General features: G+C 40.8%; 1 protein-coding gene across 3 annotated transcripts in view; it reads left to right on the top strand.

Moving 5' to 3' along the window:
• Positions 1-389: 389 nt before the first annotated feature.
• Positions 390-22672, top strand: part of CNOT4 (CCR4-NOT transcription complex subunit 4) — a 76583-nt gene continuing 54300 nt past the window's right edge. For all 3 annotated transcript variants that reach the window (XM_058804862.1, XM_058804860.1, XM_058804859.1), the window contains exon 1: positions 390-706. The gene's annotated coding sequence lies outside the window, so the exon portion shown is untranslated. The remainder of the gene's footprint in view (positions 707-22672) is intronic.

The raw sequence follows: 22672 nt of genomic DNA, 5'->3' as shown, positions 1-22672 counted from the left end.
AACCGGCAAAGTCCAATGGGGATCGCTTCGACCCGGCAGGGTAAACCGCGCGATTCAATGTCCGGCAATAGGTGGCTGAAGTTGCAGGGACTTTAGGGACGGGGACTCCCCGGAGCAGGGCGGTGGAACGGCCCTGGCCGGCGGAGAGCTCCGGATCTCCGGCCTGGCAGAAGAGGACCCGGCTCCGGCTAGGGCCGCCTCCGCCTCCGCCTCCTCCTGCGCTGCCCGGGCCGCCGCCGCCGCCTACAAGTCCCGTCATGCCCCACGCCGTCGCGGCCGCTGCCGTCGCGCCCCGTCCCCCCTCCCGCGCCGCTCCCCGCCCACTGCCGGCAGCGCACGCGCAGCGGGGGCGGCGTCCGGGGCAAGTCTCCCCAATGTAAGATGGTGGCCGGGCTGGCAGCGGAGCGCCCCGAGCTCGGAGATCGCCCGTCCCTCGCGTAAAGGTCGTCGGAGCAGCCGCCCGAGCGCCCGACCGGCTGCCGCCACACGTCTCGCCCCAGGAGTGTCGCTGCGGGTTTCTCCCCTCCGCTTCTCTCCTTCCTCGCCGCCTCTCTCCTTCCCTCCCCACCCTTCTCCTCCTTTTCCCCTCGCCTCCTTTCCCGCACGCTCACTCACCCACCCGCCCGGCCGCCCCCGCCGCGCTGGGCAGCCTGAGAGGGAGAGCCGCGCACACGCACCGCGGGCCGGGCAGGCAGGAGGAAGGCGGGTGAGTGCGAGCTGAAGGCCGGGCCGGGGAGGGAAGGAGGAGGGAAGGAGAGACGAGGAGGAGGCGGGGGGGAGCCGGGCCGCTCTGACTACGAGAGCGCCGAGGCTTCGCTGGGACGGCGCAGGCCGCAGCCCACCCGCCGGTGCACCCCCGGCGACGGCAGGACGCGCCGGGCCGCTGCCGGGCGCCGAGGGCACCGGGCCGTAAGGGGAGGGCGCGGGGGCGAGCGGGCGGCTCCTCCTCCCCGGGGGCACCGGGGAAGGGGCTCCGTCCGTGCCGCTGCCTGGAGGAGGCTGTAGTGATTTCCTCCTCGCCCCCCCTCCGGCGCGGGGAAGCCCTTGGGCCGGGCCGGGCCACCGGCCGGGCTGGCGGAGGGACGGTGGCCCGGAACCGCTCGCATTTGCCGGGGCAGGCCGGTGCGGCCAGGCGCGGGCATCGCAGCGTGATTCACTTAAAATTTGCGTGGAAATTTCCTCTCTCCCCTTCTTCCTCTTCCCTGGAGCCAGGCTCCATTTCTTCTTGTGATAGGCACTTTTTTCCTGAGGGAGAGGCAAACAGATGGTGAATGGCAGCCTCTTAATTTTGGTGTTATTTTGGACAGTCCGTGCAACCTCCTGAGATTTGTCTGTCAGTAAAATAACCGGTATGTAACTTTCTGTCTCCTGCTTGCAAAATCCTAGAAGCTCTTTCCAGTTTGTGTATTAGCAGAAGTAAATGACAAGGATGAGTATGGGTGCTCATCCTGCTCCTAGTGATGGTCCTACAGCTCTACCTGCCAGTTTAAAAGTGAGCAGCCGGTGCCTTTGTATGTACAGTAAAGGGGAGGGAAAATACACTAGATAATTATCTTAAAATGCTTTGTTACTGTACCAGAGAGGATTTAATTGTCCATGGCTTGTATGCTTCTGTCAGTGTGGTAATACTAAGTATGCTGTTCAGAAGAGAAGCAATTCTCTCCAGAGCGTATGTTAATGTGAGCAAAATCCACAGCTGGTTAAAGCTGTGGAAATTCTAGACCTGCAGATGTTGGCTTACTCCTGTCCAAAAGTTTTAGGAGTTAATGTTGGCCAGTCACATGTTTACTGAGCCTGTACAGGTTTCTAGCTTGCTGTGTTTTAACTGCCTGTGTTTTGTTTTAGTTTTGAAATGTCTTTACTCGAACATCCCTGTACTTTGACTTCATATTCATGTAAACATGGTGTCTGGCACTAACAGAAGATCACACATACTGAAAGATGAATATGTAGAAGAATGAAACTTTTTCTAGCCCCTTTCACTGCTTAAAAAGGAAAGAGAAAAAAAAAATACAGGCTTATGAAGAGCAGGGAATAAAACAGCTGTTTGACTCAAGAGGGTGAATTAGTTTCAGATGGCCTACAAATAGCCAAATGTACTGCTAGTTTCTTAGCACCTCTGTAATAATGTAGTGATCTAACTTGTGGTCTAGGATTCAGCTGTGCTGCACCTTAGGCTTTTGGAATTCTGCGATAGAGTTTCCATTTCATAAACAAGATGAACATGTGTTTAGAACTGCTTGGCAGTTGAACTTGGCTGTATTGAAAACGAAGTTCATTTTAGGGGAAAAGATTGTTTTGGAAAGGGGGAATACAGTGATAAAATTATGTATTCTTTTAACTTGCGTGTTTCTTTAGGTGCCTCTTCATTAGCTGTTAAAATCAGGGTGTTGGAGGATCCTAACAGTTTTTCTCTTTACAGAGAAAAGGTGATGAGTGTCTGTCAGGAATAGTGCTCTACTAGTTTCTTGGTACTTGAGAAAGTTTAAGACCATCCTTAGAGTGCCAACTAAATAAAAAACTTGGGTCAAAAAGGCTGGTGAGAGAGCATATGCAAGTACATGGCTTTGTATGTAATAAAAATAATCTTTATGTAAAAGTACATGTTTTCCTTCATGGCTATTGTTCATAGAGGTTAGGATATTCTTTGAGAGCTAAATATTTTTGAAATAGCTCTGACCAAGATCCTAAGTATGGGCCCTGAAGGCTTAACTCTGGCAACTATTGCTCAAAATCTCACCTGCCTCTTTGAAATAAATGAGATTATTTCAGATAGACCACTCTGTAAGCACAGGTAACTGTTAAGTGGCTGATAACAGATTGCATCTTGGGCTTTGGTTGCTCTGGTAAGATGAGGCTGATCTATAGGCCTTAACACATGCTGGAAGGAAATTACTTGCTCAGCAAGATTGCTAGGGTCAAGGGTTCTTAAACTTTCACACGGTGAATAGTGCCTTGGGTTGTACAAAACACCTCTTGTCTCACTTGCAGTTATGCTGTATTGCTGAGATAACTTGAGTAAGTGCATATGGGAAAGACTGCACAACTTACCTTGCTTCAATGTCCTGAATGTTTTTTCTCTTTAAAGATGTTCTTTTTTTTTTCCAGTGTGTGTCTTTCTACCTGTTTAGTCCCCTTTTTATTGGATGGTAACAGTGTGAGGAGATGGAACTTTATGAATAAATAGAGTCCCCATCCCTCTGGGCCACCCTCTTCTGTTTCTTGGAGAATAGTCTATGACTTTATTGGTTTCAGAAGGTTGGTTAATATTTGTTAACATTTTAACAACTGTAAATACTTTCCAGACTTGGAAAATTGAGTACAGCAGCAAACGGTTTGGCATGGCTTGACCTGCTGTTCAGGCCTTCTGGTTCTTCCTGTAAGTAATTGGGAGGGCAGTGCAAGTGTGTAGCAGGAAATATGAATAGAACATATCTAAGTAAAAGCATGCATTAGATTGTTTGGACCAGTTAGGTGCATGTTTTTACCAGACTGGGGTTTTTTCTGTCACACCAGAAACTTTGACGTGCTTGGTTTTGTCAGATGTCATATTTCTTGTATGAGTTTGAAAAAGGAATCTTCATCGTCTGCTTATTTCAAAATTGTATTCAAGATTTAGTGGGTACTCAGGATACATGGTTTTGGCTTATGGTTAGCTGTTATTAGACTGGCTGCATCAGCTCAAAGGGAAGAATTACTGTTTAAACTAGTGATTTCCACACAGTACTAAAATCAAGTAAGTTTTGTGGTGATATGTTTTATTTTCTTTCCTTCCACTTGGCTGTTCTGAGAACTTGACAACTTCTAGGTATACCTAGTAGGAGTCTATCATCATTTAAATGGAGCTGGCAAGTGTTTTCTAACCATGGATGTGCAAAATAAGGTATTCATAAATCTCAGGCATGTGCTTTAACAACTTGAGGAAGCCTGCATCCAGAGTTATCAAGACAAATACAGGCCAAGGAAATGACACTTCTTGTCCTTTTCTGTGTATCCTGAAAACTATGTTTTTATTCTGGAGCAGAATATGTTAGTGTTGATTTCATAATGGTTAATCAGTTGTTAGTGTATTTTTATTGAGGTATTTCATCTGTTGCTGGTTTTCAAATTGGGGAAAAATAGGTTGGGATCAGCATAAGGGAGATTTTTTAATCCTTTAGTCACTGAGTTAAAAATAAAGGTGGATGTAGAGATCAAGCAAACATGCTACTGAACTTGGTGGAAAGGGAGCTTGGATCTTTTCTAAGGCATTTTCCCTGATCAGTGCTGTCTGATTTTGATCCAGTTCTGTTCTCTTGCAAGAGAAGAATGGAAAACTTCATCTGTAGCTTTCTAACACACTGTGATCCCAGCATCTGTTTCTTCTATCTCACTGTCGTCTTGAGAGCAATAGATGCCTAATATGAAGTGGGTTTCAATTGACTACAAAATGGGATGTAAAGTAATTGTACTTCTGCATATCTTGGTTGAGAGATGGAGGGTCATTTGTTGTAGTGCAGGCTCTTGTACTGTCTGAGCCCCTTCTGGGCTTTGACTATTTTCCTTTCTCAGCTTAGCAGTCTTTTGTTGCTGGCAGGTGATATTGCAGTGTTTTGTATTTCATTGCAAGAATCAATTATTAGCACTAGAAATTTGGGGTGGTGTTTTTATGTTGTTGGGGTTTGATTTATTTTTGTTTTCTTTTTTTCAAAACAAATGAAGTGAAAGAAACTACAAAAATGGCAGCACACTTCTGTCTTCGCTTCTAACGAGTTCTTCAGATTCAAAACAGAATCACATGAGCTTTGTAGGGATGGCCAAAAATGTGATAGGCATGTGTACTGTGATTTTCAAGCAGTGCTTCATCCCAGATTTTACTTTGGGCCATTTTTAGGCCTTTTTTGTGGTTGAGTGCTTATGTTTCACGCTGCTGAGGTCTAATCTTTTCCTTGCTTAACAGAAGGGGCATGTATTTTTTCCTGGTGTGGATGTTCTTAAATGTTTTCTTCCAGATAAGATTTGATATGCAAAAATAGTAACTAAAAGGGTAGCAAACTTCACCCTTGTAGAATAAAATACACTGCATAGGTAGACTTGCTAACAGTTTTGCAGGTTTTTTTTTTTTTCAGAAGCACTGAATTCAACAGGTGAGATTTATTTGAAAGCAGACTTCATGTTATATTTTGGTTTAGAGTCGCTTTCACCAGCATGGATTTAATGTGGATCCTGCTTGAATAGTGTATATTAGTTTTAAATTGCAAGATACATGAGCTGAGACACCTTGAGTATGAAATACTGTACTTGCAGGTGGAGTAGTTTTGTTGTTTCTAAACCCGTCTCTTATTACATGTTATAGTAAGTTGCCATCCTAAAAAAAACCAAACAGTTTGAGTGGAGGACTGGGAAGAAGTAATTATATTTGTATGTGCTTTGGAGCTCCCTGCCTGAAGAGTTTGATAGAAGTTTTGATGAAGGTTATGTCCCAGATAGGTAAGCATGTGGTGGCTGTTGTTCAGAGTTTGTTTTCTACTACAGCTTAGAATTATAGAGAAATAGGATAGGGAAGAAGTCGGTAGCAATGATCACTAGATGTGGGGAGAAAGTATTCAGCTACTTTTTTGTCTTTCTTTGTCTTCTCTCCAGATATAATGAATGAAGATGGGTATGTGTAGCTATAGCTGTGCCTGTCAGTTAGAGACCTAGAGCTTCTCTGTGATCTGTAGATATTACCTTGGGCTGTTGGACATTCAAAAATAGAAACTATTCCCTGTCTTTGAATAGCTGCTGCTTCATGACATGTGACTTTTTTTTTTTATTGAATGGAACTAGAATTAGTCTCATTCATAAAATGTCTGTCCCCTGAGAGCTCTTAAACTAGCATAAAATAAAAGGCTAAAACTTGCTAGGTCAAAATTAGTGTTTATAGGTCAGCATGCCCAGTAGTTAATTTGAATGCATTTCCTTCAATCAGTGTGAACTGTGGGGGCTCCTAAACTCCTGAAGTTCTGTTAAACACACTGGTCTGAATTGAGAGAGGCCCAGTAGCATTAATCCAATTTGTCTAGTGACTTAATCTTACTGCCATTTATCATGTAACTGCTGCTCCTCTGAAGGAGCCTTCTTGCATGTGTTTCTGTTGATCATTTAGCGTGCCTCAATCCCTTTTCCTAAGAAGGTAGTCTTCCCTTTTATGAAACTTCATCCTAGGTTAAGGGTCAAGTAATTTATAACTGAGAAACCACGTTAGAGAAGTTAGAGCTTCCTCCCATCTTTGAAAGCTCCTTTGCTAATCCTTTCATTTAGTAAAGCATATATTTAACATATTAGTGTGGTTTCACAGTTAGTGGCAAACTGGTTCTAGGACATAGGTGGTAAGTCTGAAACCAGAAGATGATCGCTGTTTTTCCTTTACATAACCGTTAGTGTATGTTGAAAATATGGAAGAACAGCTGAGAAGTTTAAGGAAATAGCAGCTCTTATATCAGGCTGTCTTCTGCACATGGGTAGTGTTATCTGACTGGATTGCAGTTTCATTTGAGTCTTGAGTAGTGGTTATAATTGTGAGCATGCTTCAAGGTATGTCCATTCTCATGTTTTCACCAGTGTAATGGTTCCCTCCTTTCACTGAGCACTTTTAGAGACATTAATTTAGTAAATTTTTATGCTCATGCTCTCATTCTGATTTAAATTGAGGCTTGTGATTCTCTGGGGGTGGGGCAGGGCATAACTTGTATGAGAACTATTCCTCTGGTTACTATGGTGTACATACATAGCACAGTGAAACTTGGTGAGAGCCAGCTGTGTTGTGTGACCATGTGACTCTGACAGTCAGAAGAAAACGCCATACCTTGGGCAGAAACTGCTTAGAATTGGTTCTGTAGTATCTTTTCCTGGGAAACCAGCTATTTGCTTTTGACTTCAGTGTCTAAAAAGAGAACACTATACAGCCATCTTTATAAGGAAGCCTGCAGTGGCACGTGGCTTTTATTCTTTGAGCACAGTTGTATAGAGCATAAATAAAGTGAAGAGTCAGAAAACAGGCAGTTTTGGAGTAAAATGTTTATTCTCTCCCTTGTAATTATACCAGTGACCGTGAAGGTTTTTTTTTTTTTTTTTTAATTCATTGCATGTATGTATTAAACTACTGACCAAAGGTGCAGCAAAGTTTGTTTTCAAACTTACGTGATTTGGTGTAATGAGGTGAGAGGGAGGGTCAGGTTCCTTTTGGCGTTTGCAGTGCTGTACTCATCTGCTCTTAGCAAATGAGCTCCTTAGTACCAGCTGCTGTTTCTGCTGTATTCAGTGTGTGCCACCTCTGAAAGCCTGGTGCAGGTAACTTCTACACAGGGGCAGTGCAGCGTCTTTTGATTGTATTGTTTTTTCCTGACACTTGTGATGGACTTAGAAAATACCATAGTATATGAAAGTATAAGGAAGGAGGTGGACTCAGTGTCACTCTGTGTTTTATTTGGGTTTTTGTTTTACTTTTCTTAGTTACTAAATAGAAAATCAGATATCGAAGAGCATATTCTCAAAGCTGACAACAGCATAAATGTTTCTGAGGCATCCTTAATGTCTTCATTTTGTATTTTGTTTCTTCTGGTTTTAAAGGAACTTAAATCTATCAGCCAGTTCTTTGTTCTCTTAAAGCAGTTGTTTGATTTTCTTATGGGTTTTGATTAGTTTGTGTCTCATACGGGCTTAGGCTTCTCCAAAGGAATTGCGTTCAGCTGCTCTTGGTTGGTGAAACCTCAGACCTGTCTCTTAGTATTAAAAAAATCACAGCATTTAAAGGACATGTTGGGCAAGTGTATTTGCAGTCAACTTGAACTTGTGTGCTTTTTATAGCATATATTTGTCACAGTCTGACAAATTGTTTGGGATTTCATTGAGCACTTCATGTGTACCAAATGACTCCTTAAGTTCACCTGCCTGAGTTAATGCAGCTCCAGGTAGTGGAGATAGCAGTAGAAGGAATTTATATAAATCTAATACTACATATTCTCCTTAAATTTGTGAAATATGATGTTGTTATTTCTCATTGTTTTCCCCTTTTTTTTTTCCTAAGAAATTGCTTTAGATGTGTCTCTAAAATTTGTTTACCACAGCATATAGATAATGTTCAAGCAGTTCTCTGTGTTCTGTTCCTCACTGGGATAAAGGTGCTTCCCTCAATGCATGTCTTGATCTTTCTCAGCTTTGTTTTTTAGTAACAAATCTGTATTTCCCTGAACAGCAGAAGTAGGCAGTTGTAATTTGGGTGGCAGATATGTGGGAATAGGTATTTATGATGTGGGTGAATATTGTACAGAGCAACTGCCTTTCTGGATTTCTGACAGGTGTGTGGAGCACGTGTGATAAGATGCTTCTTTGACTCTCCAGAGTTTTTCTGTGCTTCTTGTTAAATTAATGGTTTGAAATAAATCTCATTTTTTTAATTACCGAATGGAAAATAAAGTAAAATTCCAATTATTTTGTGTAGAAACCAAACCAGCTCCAAACTAGAATTGAGTGTGACTAACTTTGTAGATGTTTTTACCATTTTCTGCTGACTCTGATGTCAGTACATGTTACTGAAACAGCATCCTGCTCTTGGCTGAAGCAGATGATAAGACAGATGATAAGTGCAGTATGCTTGCTTTCCATACTGAACTCCAAGCTGATCTTTCTTCAGCTAATAGAACTGATAGCTCATTGCATTTATTTGCTCTGGCCTTTTAATTAGATTACCTTTTGTGTTACACAACTGTTTTATAAATTACTAAAAGAGATACCTTAATGCCTTGAATTATGTGTAGAGAATTTCAGATTTTAGAGAAGCCTCATCCTTTGTCATTTTCAACATGAAACAAGAAATAAGCCACAGGCCTTGTTTCCACCTACTTTTAGATAGTGCCACAAGTTTGAGCACAGGACATGTGCTGTATTTGGAATTGACTTTACCTCCCAGGTACACATCAAGAAAAAGCTGAAATGGTTCACTCATTTATTTTTGCCTTTGGGCTTTGCAATTAATAGCTACAGGGGCTAATGCTTTATTTACTTTTTCACTCCTGAAAAAGTGTAGGTACCTTGGTGTAACTGTAGTCTCTTTAAAGTGTAAGTGGGTTTGTATGTATTAAACTTCTGTTGTATCTTTACAGTTCCACTGTGCCTTGTGTATTTACATATTAAGACTGTTATACTGTGTAACAGCAGTGCTCAGGGTAGGGAATTGTTATCATAAAACTTACATTTTTGAAGCTAATATTGTAAATGTAGGCAATGTTTTTATGTTCCAAACATGTTCTCTAACCTCATCATCATCAATAGATCTATTCCATTGGGTAAAGTTTACTACTTAAATGTTTGTAGGATCACAGCCTTAATTTGTAGTATTTTGGTTTTCTGCCTTGAGCACCACCTAAATGCAATTAAGTTGTAATGCATTTCTGTGTTGACTTAGGTTTAAAGTGGAAAGTACAGACAAGTTCGTAGAATCACAGAATGGTTTGGTTGGAAAGGACCTTAAAGATCACTTCACTCCAACACCCCTGCTATGGGCATGGACACCTTGCACTTTTCCAGGTTGCTTAAAGCTCTATCCAGCCTGGCCTTGAACTCTTCCAGGGATGGGTCATCCACAGCATCTCTAGACAGCCTGTTCCAGTGCCTCACCACCCTCATAGTGATGAGTTTTTTCCTAACATCTAATTTAAATCTACCCTCTTCCAGTTTAAAGCTTTTACCCCTAGTCATATCACTTCACTTCCTGATAAGAGTCCCTCTCCATACTTCTTGTAGGCCCCCCATGGGGTACTGGGAGGCTGCTGTCCAGATCTCCCTGGAGCCTTCTCTTCTGCAGGCTGAACAACCTCAGCCTCATAGGAGGGATACTGCAGCGCTCTGCTCATCTGTGGCCCTTCTCTGCACCTGCTGAAACAGTTTCCTCTCTTTATTGTGCTGGGATCCAGTTAGTTACTCAGCCAATAATGTTGTCTCCCAGTTGTCCAGTGTTCATTCAGCTGGGGCTTAAACTGCCTTGCCTCTCCTGACTGTAGTGAGGGGAGAACGCTGCCACATTTTGCACAAGTCAGGTTTGCTTTTCTCCACTTGTGACTAAACATACTGAGTGGGAATGGCTGAGAGTGAATCTGGGGGTGGTGGCTGCTGTCTCACAAGTTTTAGCATGAGGTTGAAGAGGCTGACCAAATCCTCTTTGTTCCCTGTATTTCTTGGTAGTTTCTCAAGGATTCTGAAGAATGATTTTAGGCCTGTGCAATGATTTATTTTATTTGTGTAGATTTTTTTAATAGGCTGGATGATGAGTACAGACCTTTTTCTGACACATTTGCTCGAAGCATCACTGCTTCTTTCACTGTAGCCCCCCAGCCTTTTCTTTTGAGAAGTGCTGGAGCACATCTCACTTACTGGTAGGAGGTATGAAATAAACCTTTGGATACATTTCTTCTTCACTCCTTCTCCTGTCTCAGGGATTTCTTGACTGACTAGTCATGATGTGAATTTTCCAGTGGTTAATAATTCCTGATATTATTTTCTCTGTCAAAGAGTATGGGAATTTTTCTGAAGAGCTGTTAATGTTTTGAAATATCTTACTGTTAGTCTGATAAGTAACTTTGGAGGATTGGGAAGACTGATACAGGAACTTCTGTGTGTAATTGTTGGTAGGGTACTCTACCTTACCAGGAATTTGCTCCAAGGGCTGGAGTACTTGTGGTGTCCTTTGATGCATGTTTGTGTCTAAACTGACAATGGTTTAGACAGCAGCCCTAATAATGTGCTCTTATTCTCCCTGATATATTTCTGATCTTTGAGGCTTGGTAGTTGGTTGGTCTTTTCTTTCTCCCTCAGTTCAGGGCATCTTTTTTTCTTCCTGTGTGTATAGATATTAGCTTGTAAAATTACAACTCTTCATTGAACTGTATGATGTTTTTCTAAAAGTTCATCCATAACTTTTAATTCTAATTTAGAAACAGAGCTGCAGGCTGACTAGGGGATGTTCTCTTTTAGAGTTGATGTACATTGTTGAGAAGGGCTATAGTGAGCCCAGAAAGGCAGTATGTATAACTCATTTTAGCTTGTACTAGAGCAGATTTTGATATGAGGTCTTAGTTCCTGCAGTTCTATCTGGGGAAGTGCAGGGATAAAGATAACAGCTGCTTTGAATCAAAACTTTGTCTTGGAAGACTTTAAATCTAGCAGATGTGTATAAGAAGTAACAGTTGGCTAAAATTCTGCCTGCTGTTAGGGAAATGCATCCTCAGGCTGCAGAAAAGACTTTGGGAAGCAGGAGGAACTAATGGTTGGAGTACCTATGGGCATGCTATTGAAAATACTGAGCTGAACTTGCTAGAGCAGTGTGTGGAAGGCAGGCAAGAGACAACAGGCATGCATTAAAATAACTTCATTTAGGATCAACGTGTTTCTCTATGGAGTGGGACAATTATTGTGACAGGTGAAAGGTTCTGTAGTGTTTGGCTTTGAATGTTTTGATGCCCAGCTTGATAAAGCACAGTGTAATATAGACTTGTTTTGCTTATTTTGATTTGAGAAGGATGTTGAATGGAGAACCCTAGAGATCCTTTCCAGCTGGAATTATTCTGTGAATCTGTAGCAAAAACTGTGACCATCCTCAACTTCATGAGTAGGAAATTGTCCACGTTAGAGCTTGAACTAAAAATCAGTGATAAGCCTGTAAACTCACATGAGGCTTAACAAGACCAAGTGCAAGGTGCCTGCACCTGGGCTGGGGCAACCCCAGGTATCAGCACTGTCTGGGGGATGAGCAGATGGAGGGCAGCCCCTCTGAGAAGGACTTGGGGGTACTGCTGGATCAGGGGTTGACCCTCATGCTGGGACATGAGCCAGCAATGGCACTCACAGCCCAGAAAGCATCATGTAGTGACAATCAAACTGAGAGCAGGCTTGGCTTAGATATTAGAAAAAAATCATTACTGTGAGGCATTGGCACAGGTTGCTTAGGGAAGCTGTGGATGCCCCTGTCCTAGAAGTACTCAAGGACAGGAGGGCTGGAGCTCTGAGCAACCTGGTCTATTGCAAAAGGTGTTGCTGCTCATGGCAGGGGTGTTGGAACTAGATGATTTTTAAGGTGCCTTCCAATCCAGGCCATTCTGGGATTCTATGTTAATTGCCTTAAGGCAGATGTGGCTTCAGTGGAAGTGCAGGAAGGTTTATTTAAACTTAAAGATACTCTTTGATGTAAATACTGAAGCTTATGGATGTACTGCAGAATCTCTGAATCTCTTGCACTGACACAGGATGTTCATCTTCCTAAAGTTCAAGGTGGTTGCTTAAAACCTCAGTGATGAAATGCTCAAAATGGAATGGGAAAATAGCAGGTTTGCTAGTGATGTGCAATGGGATGGTGTGCCAAAAAAAAGAGGAAATGAGCACTGATGGGATCCCTCAATGCTACAAAGTACCACACCTGAAATGTTTTTACACCAATGGAGGCAAGCATGAGGAACAAGCAAGACTAGCTCCAAGCCTTGGCCCAGTCCTAGAAATTTGATGTTGGCATAAGTGAAACCTCGTGGGATGAGTCTTGTGATTAGTGTGCCCTGTTGGATAGTTGCAGGCTCTTTAGGGGGAATAGGCAGGGCAGAAGAGGTGTGAGGAGGATGAGTGGGGTTGGGGGGTGAGGGTGGCATTTTTTTTAATGGGAGGGATAGATAGAATCTGTGGAGTGCACGGTTGTCAATGGCACATTCAAGAAACATTTGCACAATGCTCTCAGGCACATGGTGTGACTCGAGGTGTCCTGTGCTGGGCCAGGAGTTGGACTCAGTGATCCTAATGGTTCCCTTCCAACTCAGCTTATTTTATGATTCTAGCAGCTTTTCCATACACTGTCCATGGTACTGCAGTTGCAGACATTTCCCTTCCACAGCTGTAGTAAGGCTTGAGAGTGTGTTGGAATAAAAGTGGTTTAGTATTGAAGTTGGGCTGGATTGTATGTGTGTGGGGTGGTTGTGGGTGTTTTAATTCCAGTCTCCCTTGTAAGGTTTTTGTTGTTTGTCCTTCAAGTTAAGTACTTCTGTCCAAAGCCCCAGGAATAGCAACAAGGCTGTATTTGGTTAAATGTTTGTGTCTGTAGTTGTGTCTATGTAGAAAGCTGGGGAAACATACTTTACTTCTATTGGTTAAAAAGCACAATTTTGATAATCCAGAGTAATTTCTCCAATTTGTAACTGCAAATGCACTATGATTTATCTTAGGGCAGAATTTAGTCTAAGACCTTTAGGTAGCTTCAGTGTGATGATCAGGACTATGAGTAGAGCCCCTAATGAAAGATAAAATCAGGTGTTGAACATTGTGATGGTGTTTCATATCTTCTGCAGAGTCTCTTGGGAGAATGAAGGAAAATCTGGTCCTAGCAATTAGCTTAATCTTTGCATTGTACCAATAAATAATGTCCTTTACACTAGTTATTCTAGATTTTGCAGGTATTCTTTCTCAGACTTGGGAATTTTGTTTGAGTAATTAGAAAAGTGTTTTTAAACTAACTCATTATTATCTTAGTATTGTTCTTAGATTAAATCTGAAGGATGTGTATTATTTTCACCCTATTTGGGCTTGTATTTCCTTTAAAAGCAAAGCACTGGACAGTAATTATCACTCTTGACTCTTAAGACTTGTGAGGGTTTAATGGCACTTGCAAAGTACAACTAATGTGTTTGTAAACCTTTATAGAATGCTGTAAAGGAAGTGTTTGATCTTTTTGTGTGTCTAGTACCACTCTTTGTTTCTTTGTCAGTCAGGAAGTTTAGCAGGTGTAATGCAAATAATCATACACTAATTCTGCCCTGGAGGAATGCAAAGGTACTTCATTCTTTCTGCTGAGCTTTTCTTGGTTTCTCCCCATGGGTAGTAACTAGTTGGTTAAGGACAGTGTGTGGGTTACTGTGGGTGCTGGATTCCTGGGCTGACAGGTGCAGTGAGTGGTGCTGTGCTGTAGAAGTGGTGTTCTGCAACTCAGTGTTCCACTGAAATACTCCAAACCACGAGCAGCTTGCTCACTCCTCCCTCCCCCTGCAGCCAGCCTGGGGAGGTGAAATGGAGGCAGAAAGGTCAAGACCACATGTTGAGGTAAGAATTTACTGGAAACAGCAATGAGATAAGGCATGGATCAGTAACAGCAGCAATACAAATGACAGAGGGTGCAAGAAAGAGGTGAATGATGCACAAGTGATTGCTCATCCCAGGAAACCCCTGACAACACCTGACTTCCCTCCACCATACTGTGTGACCCAGAAGGGATGGATTCTCCCATCCCTGGAAAATGGCCTGGAATAACCTCTGTGTCATAGCAGTGCCCCCTTCCTAACTACTGTTTAAACTAACCCTGTCCTCACTGGGACCAAATTTGAGTTGGATCTAGGTGCCAGCTGGAAGGTCAGAATTCTAGAATATTGAGTGGCTACTGGAGATGTAGTGCTATGCAAACAAAATTTTGGCGTTCTATTTTAAGAGCAGAGGTGATGAAGGACAAGCTCTTCATCTATGATTTTTTTAATCCCTTTTTTTTTTCTTGGAACTGTTGAACATAAAAAGGTGTTTTCTGTTGTGGGTTGTTTCACTCCTATATAATTTCAGTGAATTACATCTGTATTTTAACTGCTGCTAGATGTATTGAAAATAAAATTTAAATAATATTGTCTTTGTCTAAAAACGCAAGTGTAGCATTTGTAACAAGTAAAAGCTCTTTTGAAAGATGGGGGAAGGCCACTTATATTTGTTCAATTCTACATCATAGTAATTTTGTAGATAATTAGTATAAGAAAACAATTCTGAAAGACAAAATGGCTTTTAAAGATTGATGAAAGTTGAGAAGCAGATCCTATATGTTTTGTGGAGAACAGTAAACTTTTCAGTTTAAGCTGTTCTAAGTTAATTTTTTTTTCTGTGTAAAGTGCATAGTGATAAGGAATTCTAACAATATGCCACTGCAGTTCTGCCTAAAATACTTGGCATTATTTACATACATACATGTAATGAATTTTGCCACCTATACCCCGAATTTGTGTTGATCTGGGAGAAAAGAACAAATGTGAGATTTGTAAACACGTTTAAATAGGAAGCAGATGTATTTGAGATGTTCAGCAATGATAATGGTGTCTATTACAGACACTGTGGAATGACTGTTTAATAGATACTTCAGGGTTTTTTTGATCCCTTTTATACTGATGCAAGATGCTTTTTTTACTGCTCAGTTGTATGCTGAGGGCTCTGTTTTTTTCCTTTTACCTTGTCTCAAAAGACTTTGCTGTAGTGGACGACTTAAAATGTGTATGTTCCAAGAGTATCCTAAAGAGCTCTTTTACCCCTAAGTGTAGCTATTGGTTTTCTCTGCCATAATGTAGTTGATTTTGATCTATGTACTTTCCAAATAACAATGTTTCTCCTTTTTGGTTTACTGAGAATATCAAGGTAAATTACTATTAATTCTTATGCACACTCTGAGATAAATTTATCTTTAACCGTGATAAAAATTTGGGAAGTAGCTTTGTATCAAGTGTTGAATATAAATTATAAATAGGACCTTTAGTATATCAGTCAGTAATTACTGAATTTTTAAAGTGTCAGACTTTGTCATCCTTTTCTCCTGTCCAAAATGAGGGCTGCAGAAGTAGCATCTTGTTGGTTGCAGAGATAGTACCTTGTGTTAGAGCAATAAAGTAGTTCATTATATGCATTGGTTTAATAAAAGATGCAATCTCAATGTACTAACTCTGTGGCTTTTTTAGAGTAGGATGAATCTAGGAGTGTATGCAAGGCACAAGGGTGACTTTTTCATCTTAGGCAGTTTCAGGACTCTGCAGAGTTGTGTAGTGCTAGGAGGAGACAACTTGAAACCTGCTGTGGGCACATGCTTTGCCTTTGGTACCTCTGTGTTCAGGGTGTAGCAAAGTGGCTTGTGACTTCATGTTAAAAACCTCAATTCTGCATAGTGACGTGCTATTTTATATGCTGTCTGTGCATTTAATCTAGAGGGAATATTCTGCGTGCTCTAACGTTCTTAGTCTTGTACATAGCTATGGTTTTTCAAGGACTTAAAACAATATGTGTGACTATTAATGCTCTTTTAAAAGTGTTCAGAAAAATTTTTAGTCTTTCATAGAAACTGTTTTCATATGAAAGTTGAAAAACTAAACAGCGGAATTTTCATTGAAAGATGGTTACTGGGAATGTAGTTCTTTACCTTGTGACTCCTTGTGGAGGAGAAATGATGTAAATTCTGTGTGTGGTTGGTTTGGAGCTCTTGCCTTACATAGAAGGCAGCTAACCTGGCAGCTGTTGTGATCTGTTACCCTAAGGAATGGGGCAGTGGGAAGCATGTCCTTGCCACTGACTGATGTCAGCCTGCTTTCCTCTGCCTGGGAGAGGATGTTACTTTTCTATTACTCCATAACTGGATTTCTTCTCTGCACTACCTACTCCACCCAAGGAGCATTTCCTTCCACAAGGTCAGGGAATTGAGTTGCTCATGTTCCAGCAGTAGCAAGAATATTTCATCCCTTTCCAAAGGCTTGCTGTTTGTATAAGAGGTGGGAATCTAACTGACTGACATTCTAGTGTGAATTTGGGCACAGTGATGTAGTTGAAACCTACATAACTAGATATTAATAAACAGAATGGAAACAAAATGGCTGGAAAGCACTGCAAAACCAAAGGTGCTTTTATTCACCCTGACTCTTCATTGTTGACTGTCTACAGGCACAGTAATGCTTTACAGGCAGTCTCAGCTACCAGCATTTTTCCAGGTGTGTTATGTCATCCATGTAAACTCTTGACAGCATCTGATTTACCTATCTGTGTGCACAGAACTGATCATGAGCCTTTACTGTTACAGTAGGCAAGGACAAAACACTAACCTCTTCCAAAGACAAGTGTCCTATCTTAAAAAGTGGATAAAAATCTGTAATTTTATTAAATCAGAGGAGCAGAAGATACCGTATGTGGTTACTGTATGGGTCTGGCCTATCATGCAGGTGGGTATTAAAAGAACCTGGAATGTGTAAACTGTTCCTTGTCAGGAAGCAGATACTCTGGGTGCCATATCCCTGAATAATATGATATTCCCCTGCTGTCTCTCTTAAATCCTCAGAAAAAATGTTGAGAAATATCTTTGTATAACTCAGGGAGTAAATCTAATGCTAAGTAAATCTAATGCTTTCATTTTGAAAGCGGACATTGCTGTTAGGGACAGTGGCAACCACTCCACTGTGATGTAGGAACAGTAATATGGGTTTTCAGGTTGCTCTTTAAAACAACTACTGTTCAGCACCTTGCAGATGAAGACTAAACCACACCAAGTTTCTATTATAGGTCTGGAATCACACACACTAGCCCACACAAAAGTAGCAGTGCAATATGTCCCATTGTTTTTTCTTATTTCTGCACACACATTTCAGATGGAATATCTGTGTCTTTAAGACTAATTTTGAAAGACTTTTTCTCATCAAATTAGGCTCTGTGCTTAACTGTTTTCCTGAAGTATACTGCATGTCAGATTCAGCCAGTGCTGTCTGTCCTGTACTAAGTATCCATAGTAAGCATAAAGGTAAAAAGCACACATTTGTATTTCATTCTAATTCACTAATACTTGTCTTCCTGATGCCAAGATCCTAGAAATTCTGAACAGTAAAACAGAGTGAGTGGGTCGTTTTTCTTGTAGAATGCAACTGCTGAACTGATTTAGGTTTATTTGCATATTAATTTTTCAAATACCTTGATTAGCAGGGGTTTGTGGCGGTTTATAACAGCTATATAGGTTAGCCATTTTCCCTTTCAAAATGAGATTTGCAAATTATTTTCCTCCAAACTGAGTGTGAGTTGCTTTTTTAGAGAATCAGGTTTTAGAATATGTGTGACTAATGCTGTAGTTATATTCAAGACTCAAACATCATAAATCTTACTAAGTGGAATGTTGTAATGAAGAGAGAATGATATTGTCAGAAGCGTAGTCAGAAATTGTTGAGTTCTGAAAACCAAAGCACGAGAGTCAATAGCAGCACATCTCAATCATGTGGTCATAGCAAGAGAAAAAGAATATTGTTTTGCTGCTCACTGGATTCTGTTCTCAGGGGTCTTGTACACCAATCTGGACACACTGAACAAGTCGGTCCTGAGTAGCTGTAGTCCTTGGCCCAGCTTGCTGGAAGAATAAGGAGAAGTAAGGGTGCAGACACCTCTTGGTCCTGATTTGCCACAGTTCAGGAGTTATGGATCCTAAAGTGATGTGTGTGATGGATTATATAGCTGCTTGTAGAGTTAGGCTTGTTTGGAATCCATAGCTCTTTGAAATTGCTCTTTGGTACTAATGACATTTAAAGTAAAACACCATGTACATTTTGTTTTTTAAAGAAGCCCCTGCAGCTTGTAACCATATTTCTTTGTGGTCTGCTTTGATATGTTTTTGTATGGGTTCACCTTCTCTATAGAAAATGCTAGGAAAGCCTTGCTGAGCCTGTAGAGGCCTCTTTCACGACCCTTGTCTTTAAAGAGAAAGAATTGTTCTGCTGAAAGAACAATCGGTGGATTGCAATACTGATCAATAAACAAAGATGTTCTTTCTGTATTTAATGTTCTAGACCTACTACCTTGAGACTTCTAGAATCTCTGTTCCTGCCCTTTTGTCTAGAGAGGACTGTGAAGCTTTTGGGACTGTTCAGTCCTGAGAACTTTTGGTGATTATCATGGTGCTGGCCATGCAGAGTCTGGCACTGTAACAGACCACAATAAGCAGAGCTTTTCAGTTGTCCCTGAGAGTGTGTAGCCAATATAGGTGTACAGTCCAAAAAACTCTTTTCATGACACTCCCATCTCTGGCCCCAAACAAAAAATGCTTGCACTGTTACTGATGCAAGACAACCTTCTACTTGTGTTTCTCTCCATAATGGGGAAAAAGGGCCATGATAATCGAGTCAAGGATTTTCAGAGAAAGCTACAGCTTTCTCTGAAAGGTCATGATGGCATACTGAGTTTTTTCCTCACCTTGTTTTTTTTTTTGTGCTTCCACGATCTTTTAACCATACTAGGTTGGATGGTGTGAAGTGTTAGTGGGGAAAACTACCTTTCACAAAGGCAAGGATCTCAGCTGCTGTGGGAGGCTGCAAAGCAAACTCATTCAGCTTGTTTTGTAGAAAGGTAAGAAATATTTTACAAATGCTTTCAGGTTTTACTGAGATCTAAACATTCAGCCTCTGAAGTCTATTTTCATTGATCACTTAATTCAATTAAGGAATGAGTTGTAGATTTTCCAGGAATGGAGCAAACTTGCCAATATATTCTGAAAGCTAATCCTGACTATAAGGAGTGTGACACTTAACAGTGGTATGAGTTTTCTTGTGTAGTTTCAAACATTTATTGTTTCAACAGCAGCCTAATCCACGGATAATACTATGTTCTTACAACTTGTCCTTAGTTCTTGAAATCTTGCATAGTCTCCTATTTCAGGGAAAATCTGGGTGTTTTCTTGTGAGGTGGTGTTACTACAGTCATCTCAGCTCTGTTAGCACCAGCCCTCTGAATTCCTCTTCTGCAAGACGGGTTCTGTGCGCGTAATGTATCATGTCTAGAGCAATGATTGAGTATAATGGGCCTTGTTTAGGAACGAGTGATCCTTCTGTAAAACAAACTGTGCAAAGAAGCTTTCAGTTTGGGGTAATCTGCCAGACTTTGAAGGTTTTATGTTGGTATTTCACAGTAGAGGTGCCTTGTGGGGGGGGCAAGGAAAAGACTTCATGTTGATTCAAGAGGCCAATTATCTGGGGAGGCTAACAGTAGCCTCTTAAAACAAAATTCTTGTATATTGACCTCCTTTGTTGAAATTCTTTGATACTGGTCAGCGGGATTATCTTGTAAATCAAAAATTTTGGAGCACACTGAATTAGTTCTTAGAACAATGCCTATGGACTGTGATTGGTTTGGAGTTTCTTCTTCCCCAGGAAGTGATTTAGGCTTTTCTCTGGCTCCTTTCATAGGGCCAGATTTGTAAAGATGAGTAGATGCTTGTGTGCTGGTTGTATGAATGCCTATCTAGGGACTTGTCTCTCATTCCTGTTTGTTGGTGTTGTAGGTTTGATCATCATCAGAAAAAGTGAAGAGAAACTTGATTGTGGTACTCATCTCTGTGGGGTGCTTGCCCTTGCTGGGCAGATTTGGGCTTTCTCTGAAGGTGCCCAGGCTACATGTGATGATTTGTTTATGCTCCCTGGGGCTGGTTGCAGGATGTTCTCTGTGCTCCTGCCATCCTCCTCATTACAGAAGAATTCTGGCTTTTTGGTCCACTGTGGAGTCTTCCCCATGCCTTGCATCCATAAGATTTAGATGGACTATTTTGATCCATGGCAGCCTGCTTCCTCTGTTTTATACCTATGAAGGCAGAATAATGAGAACAAGCTTACTTTGGCAGCTAACTGGAAGAACTCTGGGTCACAGACTCATGTGACTTGACTTTGATTTACCTTATCAAAAATATGGCATTATTGTCAACTTCAGCTCTAAATTATTGGCAGAAGTGGGCTCAAACTCTTAATCTGAACAAATATATGATTAACTAATTTTCTTCCCAGAAACTTTATCCAAAGCAAAGTAAAAATACATGGATTTTCAAACTCCAGCTAAGAATATTCAAGCAGAAAATGATTGAAGATGATCTTTCTCCACCTAGAGGGAATCTTGACATGATAAGGTTTGCTACCAGGTGATAAATATGCACCCCCATGGACACTGCTCAAACTGGGCTTGTGTAGCCTCTATATTTTTATTTTGTCGCTGCCCATTTTACATATAGCAGTACCTGAAGTTCTTCAGAAGTCTGTGCTCTGTGTATCTTGATGCTGCTCTTTTCCAGAATTTACTTCTGTTGATCTTTAGGTTAAAACTGCCCTCTTGGCTATTGAAAGCCATTTGCTAATGAAAATTGACACTACCAGCATGAAAAGCATTAGAGAAGAGTCCTTCTAATTAGGCAGTATGAGGCCATGTAATTTACTGACTGTGGATGCGTTGTTTCTTTTTTCTTCAAATGTTTAAGATTTCAATTGTGGCTGTCTGTACAGATTATGTATGAAGTTGCAGTATATTGGGAGGTGCTTGGATCTGTTTATTTGAGATACTGCTGTGCCAAGAAATAAGCTTTATTTATAATAACAAGCAAGCCAACAAAGAATAGTTTGGTCACAAGCAGCTTTTTCCAAGTGATACTTGGAAAAATCTGTAACTAAGTTAATCTCTTTTGTCAATGCTAAAGTTTTGGAGTTGGATTATAACTGGTTTTTTGTTTAATGATGTTCAAGTAATATTACAGAAACATCTGTCCTCCCAGTTTGCACTTAGATCAAACCAATCTCAATGTAACTAATGTCTTCCTAAAGTTTTTATCTGTTGCTAGTGACTAGAAAAGCATCTTATGGACATTATCTCAGTGCTATGGGTAAATGTTTCTCCTTAATAATATATGGTATTGCTGGACACAGAAATGCTTTTTGCTATATAGATTTGCTTATGATGTCTTTTAAAGTCTTGTAAATGAAAGCACCGCAATACAATAGAATCCTGGGAATGTCAGGTAGTACCTGGAGTGTGAAAATAAGATCAATGCAGTTGGCAATTCTGTGTGTGTAGTGTGAGTGTGGTTACCTAGCTGATTCAGTAGTTAGTAACATTAAATTAGCTTCTTGTAGGTTTTGTTGATCAGAAACATAATTTCCTGATGTATTCTACAGAGAGCTGTGAGATTTCATGGAGTGTGTATCTGTTGCCTGACGAACTCCTGGTAGCTATCTTCAGGACTCCTAATGAAGTTATGGTGGGAGAGCTTTTCTTGATTTAAGTTAAACATGAGAATTTTAATACTTTATCTTTTCTGTGTGAAGTACAGGCTCAGCAGGTAAAAACTGGGTTCCTCCCCAGTTGCCTTATCAACAGGGGTCACTGACAAGACTTTGTGAAAGTAAACCTGGATATAAGTTATAAACTTGTGGAGACAAACCCAGTCAAACTCCTAAGTAAAATGGCTTTTAAAATAAATATAGACCAGAATTTATAGTTCTTTTGCATAAAGTTTGTGAAGAGATTTATTCTTTAACCTCATTGAAGTTAGTTTGTTTGAAAGCAGATCACTGCATTAATTATGTTTGATTTTATAATTTTTCACTCCTTATTTGTAGTAAGTAGAACTTGTATTGAAAAAGTATGGGATAAAAAATGAATGTGTACGTATGGAGGGAGAAACTTCTGCCAACTTTTCAGACCATGTGTACTAACACATTGGAGCTTCTACAATTATCAATGGAGGCAAGAAATCCCAGTTCCAGACTATGGGTGGGTTAATATATTCAAGATGTTTGTAATATTTAGTGATTGGGAATGGCAATTCACATGTCAGCATTCTGTAATTGATTGCTGATTGCCATTCCCTTACTCAAGCTGTGTATTTTTCTTGAAAATTCAAAATGCAACTTCATTAACTTTGGCTTGATGCTCCTAAAGAGAAAATTCTGGCATTGTTCTTCATGTGCTGAATCAGGAACACAGTCAGGAGATCTGTTCATTTTTTTTTTCTCCTTTTCTTTCTTTCTTTTCTAAGTGAGCTGTAGACCACAGCATATTCAAAAAACGTGAGTTACGTGAAGAGAAATTACTGCTGAGTTACGTGATTAAAAAA

Source organism: Ammospiza caudacuta, chromosome 5 (genome assembly GCF_027887145.1).
Source record: "Ammospiza caudacuta isolate bAmmCau1 chromosome 5, bAmmCau1.pri, whole genome shotgun sequence".
Taxonomy (NCBI): Eukaryota; Metazoa; Chordata; class Aves; order Passeriformes; family Passerellidae; genus Ammospiza; species Ammospiza caudacuta.
The sequence above is the reverse complement of the archived record's forward strand: the minus strand, read 5'-3'. Positions and strand labels throughout refer to the sequence as shown.